The sequence below is a fragment of the Aedes albopictus genome, chromosome 3 (assembly GCF_035046485.1).
Source record: "Aedes albopictus strain Foshan chromosome 3, AalbF5, whole genome shotgun sequence".
Taxonomy (NCBI): domain Eukaryota; kingdom Metazoa; phylum Arthropoda; class Insecta; order Diptera; family Culicidae; genus Aedes; species Aedes albopictus.
This window is the reverse complement of record NC_085138.1, coordinates 367341202-367347201: the sequence shown is the minus strand read 5'-3', so window position 1 is coordinate 367347201 and position 6000 is coordinate 367341202.

Here is a 6000-nt window from a genome sequence, read left to right as displayed (position 1 = left end):
CGATTGTCAGTTGAGAATTTGGGAGGATATGCAAGAGCGAAGTACAAGATTTTATTTAAAAAAAAAATGTAGTATTGTTATCACAGCTTTATTTTCTATGTTTGTTTCATAATACACAAATTTTCTGGGATTATTTTCTTTTTAGTAAGGCTTTCAGCCACAGGCTGGTTCACCTCCTTTTCTAGGATGTTCTATGGGAACATTTCCTATCAGCATGGGTCATTCGTTGACTCGTTAGCTTATAAGAAAATCATGCCAGGAATCAAATCTTCTCCAGTGATATAAGGCGTTTCATGAGGATTCAAAGGGGTATTAGTGGTCTTTCAGGGTATTTTAAGAAGTTTCAGGGCATCTCAGGGGGTTTCAGGAGGTATCATAGGTTTACAGTGGAGTTCCAGGGAGTTTCAGGGGGCCTCAGAATGATTCAGGTGCATTTCAGGTGGTTTGACGGCTGTTCGGGTTCGTTTGGAAGTTGACCATCAATATTAACTTCTTTTCCCGATCAGCCTAGATAGCTGTGTAGTGTCGGTAGCGGTTGTCTCAATTGGCTAAGAATAACACTACGGACCGCCTGATCCAGTGGTAAGAGTCCACTAAACAGGTGACCCCTAATTCATGGTGTTATGCGGCTTTATGCTTACCGTGCCAAAGAATGAATGGTTAGGGGGGTCTAATAAAAACCTAACCACAAACGGAGCCTATGGAGAATTAGGGCGTCCTCCACAGTATTACGCCCTTACTGCGCTAACCGGAGCAATGGTGCAGTGGACCTTGCGTTTCTCCGAGATAATCAGTTGCCCTTCTTAAGTCTCAAATTTGAGGCTAAATAAGGGCGGGGTTATTCAAATGTTGTTAATTAGCTTATATTACTGCCTATATGGGTTCACTTAATGCGTTTTCGCCATTGGCGTTTTTCAATTGACCACAATTTGGTTCGTCGTTGATGTTTCCTTTTTGTGCTGTGATTGTGAAGTGCGTTATCCTGTCTAGTTTGGGTAGTGGCTACGGCAAGGAAACTTCAGATCAATTTTCAGCGTAAAAAGCGTATGTAGCCCAAGTGGATCTACTTCAAAAAGTTCATTTTCGTAGGGTAACTTCTGTTTAGGTTACCTTGTGAACCCAGCTTTGCTTTTTTCATTATAGATGAACTGCCGTGCCTCGAGCATGCTCTATTTTAGAATAACGTTAACAGTATGTTTCAACCTTTCCTTATGGATGCCTTCAAGCAAGCTCTTGTTTTCAGCATCTCTTCGCTGATATTTGGCATCTGAAGTAGCTCAAACATTGATTAGGTAGTACAGTTCATGGTTAACTTAACATAGAATTGCACCTAACCCAACTCTGCATGAGCAGAATTTGTCATGAGTTGACTAATTGGCATGTGTCAGATGAGGACTCTCCATTTGACCTTTTTGCACTTTGGAGTGTTCCTTCGCAATCTTTGCGTATTCAGGCGTCCCTGCTCAACAAGCTAGGGAACCTGTAATAATTGATTGCGATCACATTTTATGGATAACTCGCTTCCATTGCTACTCCAAGAGAGTTTCATTATGATTTTGTTATTACAACGCCCTTCATTGTGGTATACCATAGCTACTGCTTTGAAAGAAGCTTGTCCTCTGCGGTCTGTGCGGACCGCAAGAGGTATTCCTGAATGGAACTCGGACCTGTTCAAGTTCTAAATATCTTCGGATAAACCAGTCTTTTGTATAGCTACGAATCTTTAGCTTCTACCCCGAGGATTGTAGCTATAGAATCGATTTAGTGAGCACTAAAAAGCTCTGCTTACTTCAAATCTCCTGGAGCAAATGGGGCTTTATCCAGAGGGATTTGAGTTTTTCAAACATGTTTTGAACTCTTGTAGTTTTCTATTTGGTATTTTCATGGCATGACATTACTCTGTAGTTTTATCCCGAAAGGGTGCGTGCGTTGTAAAAAGAAGGAATAAGTTCCAGATTTATCTGGTTACGTCGTTCTTTCTGAAATGCTCGAAACGCATTGTCGATTATCACATCTGTGATGTTCGTCTGGCTAACATGCCTGTTCATGTGAACTCACATGTCTCCCAATTTGGGATGTCCACAGTGACTCTTTTACATAAAGTTGTATACGTTTTCAGGAAAGCACTCGCTCAAACGTAGTTTTTGCTTGGGTGATTTCTTGAATATTGAGGATGCTTTTGATGACGTGCCTTTCTATGTCATATTGAAAGTCGCATGACGTCGCAAGCTACCTCCAATGAGCTATAGGCTCTTTGTACGCTTATGCGTTTTACAGTGTCCTTTTCAGGGCACTGATTTACCCCGTTGTGGTATGAGCTATGAGCTCTCGTTGCGCTTATGCGTTCATTCCCTCTTCTAGGGCACCCCTTCCTATTTCATCACCTTTCCCTTTCCCAATTCCCATCCCTTGTCCCATTCTCCCTCAGGTAAATGATGAAATAGGCTCATATGTATGGCGATGGCACAAATGTCCCAAATGGAGGATAACGTGCCTCTGGAGCCGGCCTTCTGATACCTGATACGGCGTTTCATGAGGATTCAAAGGGGTATTAGTGGTCTTTCAGGATATTTCAAGAGGTTTCATGGCATCTCAGGGGGTTTCAGGAGGTATCATAGGTTTACAGTGGAGTTCCAGGGAGTTTCAGGGGGCCTCAGAAAGATTCAGGTGCATTTCAGGTGGTTTCAAATGCATTCAGAGACTTTTTGGGGATCTCTGGGGGTTCCAGGGTGTCTCAGGGGTGTTTTAGGAGACAGGGAGAATTTGGGAGTTCCAAAGACGTTTTTGAAAGATTTCACGGTAATTTCAGAGAGTATTCAGAAGTGTTTCAAGAGGAAGGTAAGGCGTTTCGGGGAATCTCAGGAGAACTAGGGGCGTTTAAAGAGTGTTTCATGGGATCTCAGGGGGTTCGAAGTACGGTCCTGAAACTCTCTGAATCCCTCTGAAATGCTACTTAACCCTCTTTGCAGTGGTCACAAAAAAAATTGGATTGACATATCGGCTCCATTTTTACAATACCTTTAAACTACTCCACGATGAGTTAGTTGTGCAAAAATACCAATAGTTTCATGGCGAACTTTGGGTTAAACATGCCCTCATGACGACACCCCTAGGTTTACACCAAGGTTTACACCCCCGGGTCCTGCGAACTGCTAGGGCTAACGAAGGACTCCTGTATACATTTTACATTGCGAGGGAGTGTGCAATGGTACATTGTGTATCTCTTCATCGTACCTTGCGCTGCGCTGCAGTCCTATCTGCCGTTCACATCACCTTCTCTGCGTATACTTCTATCTCTGGGGTTTACTGATCCCTGGGAAAAATGCTAAAAGAACGCTGGGTAAAAATGCCGGAAAAAAAGAAACATAAATAAATAAATCTCGGGAGGAATGCGGGAAGAATCCCTGTAGAAATTCGAACCACAAGTTTTCAAATAGAGCTTTTATTGGAATAAATCATTATTCAGAACGCATTAGAGACGTACAGTAATAGTCGCGTCGGGTCCCCTAAAGGTGCTTGCCCCTCATGCTGCCCATGATCGCATATCAGTCCCATCTTTGCTGGGTTTCCTATTCATATGGGACAATTATGCGATCATAGGCAGCATGTTACTCGGTGCTCTTCATCCAATTATGATGACGTTCGGTAAACGACAAGCGTATGGTTTGTTTTTATTATGTTTTTGTTTGGGTAATTTACCAAATATTTTATCATTGCTCTCAAATCACTCCGATTCGACGTAATACAATAATGACTTTTTCGAAGCCAATTTGTATCAAAAGATTTAATAAGGTTCATCAGAAAGTTTGACGTAATGATCATGCCCCATTACTGCATTTCTCGTGTCCTACATAATGACGCGTAGATGGCTAGTGGCTACCGCTAAGTTCGTGCTCGCATCATTTGCATTCTAATGAAGCGTAAGGTGTGAAAATTATCCCTATCGTGTTGCTGCAACCAAATGCACACTACCTGCTGCAGCAGTATGGCGGTGCTGAATGAAATTTGGAATTAATATGTGAACAAGATATGGAGCAAAATTTAATGGGCTTTTGAGCGACAACAAGCGAATAAAAAGCGAATAACAACATCGAAATTTGCCCCAAGGTAAATGTGCATGCGTCTGCTTTGCGTTCGATAATTATAATGCTTGCAAATGCTTCTGATTTTAGATATAATCAGTGTTTGCGGCTGGTAAAATATTTCAGCTTGTTACATATATAATGCACTCCGATGGTGTCTTTAACCCGAATTAAGTTAACGATACTACACCGAATGGGTATTTAACGATAAAATGATATAGGTAGCTTATTAGCACAGACAAACAGACGTAACATCTTGAACGATTTTCATGGAAATCCATCGCCCAGTTCACACTACCATCACCTGGTGGAAAAGTTGCACGAATCACTGTGTTGTGCCATATCGTCAACAGAAGGCGCTAATGTGAAACGTCAAACACATAGAAAAACGATGCGCGCGCCTCTGGTTGTGGAAGCCTCAACTATGAAAATTTAAAATGATCGTTAAAAACGTGGTCGATGGAAATTTCGCAAGTGTTACGTCTGTTTGTCTGTGTTATTAGTCTTCAGCATATTCGGAGGTATTTAGTCAAATCAGATGCAGTCAATATACATTTCCTTCCTTTTAGTCCTGAGCACCCATGGTGGAGCAGAGGGCCGAAAAGAAAGTTCAAATTATGGTGCGTCGACTAATCTGATTGTTCTTCCATACATTTCTTAACCTTCCGTAACTCGCACGGTCGTCTATCACCGCCAGCACCGCACAGGTGCTGTGTACAATAAGCGAGCTTTTTTCAGCATGTGTTGTGCAAAATACAACAGCGCGACTACTGGAGAGTTAAACTCGCGAAAGCAGCCCTCGCCTTCTTCATCCGTGTCAATCTTGATGCCGCCATTTAGCAACCAAGATATTGTAAGTTTTCAACATTCTTCACTACTTACCCAAATGCCCAGCTATCGTAAAGCTGGAAGGGATGACCGTGTTTACATCCAACAAATGGTTTAAAACCTCTATAATAAAAAAAAATCCAACAATTTGGTCTTGTTGACGTTGATGGTAAGACTTTCCGCCGAAGAGCGATCGTCAAGATCATCGAGCTTACTCTGTGCCGCACAGTGCTGTGCCCCATGGACAGAAATGAAAAAATCGACTTCAAAATTTTGTTCAATCTAGTATGCCATGCTGTTCATGCATGCATGAAGCATGTTGCTCGTCCATTACAAGCGTGGTGAAGACCGCGTTTTTTTATACAGAAAAGCCTAGATTATCAAACTGTGTTTTCGTTGTTCAAAGAAAAATAATATTTGATAAAACAGTTCTATATTTTGCCTAGCTCAATATTATTAAAGTTTTAAGTTTTCAATGAAAATCAAAATGGAAGGTCTACAACACATCAGTAGAATCTTTTTTTTCGTTTGGCACGGCAATATGTTTTGATATTTGTGAAAATAAAATGTAAAGACTGTATGGCATAGAGGAAAAACAACCACAAAATTCAAATAGATGAAACAAAAAATGACCTCAAAAGACCTCTCTGAATATTTCACCATATTTTCTTTATAGTGTCCGCTGAATACTGAATGCGACTCCAGCTGCTTTTGTTTGCTAATTTGTTAGCAATTGGGTTCTTTAGGGGTATCCAGATTATTTCATAATCAGATTCTCCGCCCAAAAATTAGTCGAAATCCAAAATTTCATAATTTTTGGAGTCCGGGAACTATTTTTAAAATGCATTCAAAATTTGTATGGGGAAAATTTTTTGTTCGGGTCGAACTGTCATTTTATCGATTAAACTGTCATTCTATCCACGAAAATTAAAACTGTTTTGTTAATTTAACCATCAAAAAAAGGTATTGGAGTCCAATAAAATCACGTTATACTCAGAAAAATGAGCTCTTTCGATTAGGCTATAGAAAATAGCAATATTTTATTCACTAAACAACCCAATTGAGCTTTTTCCGAATGGTAAATTTATAG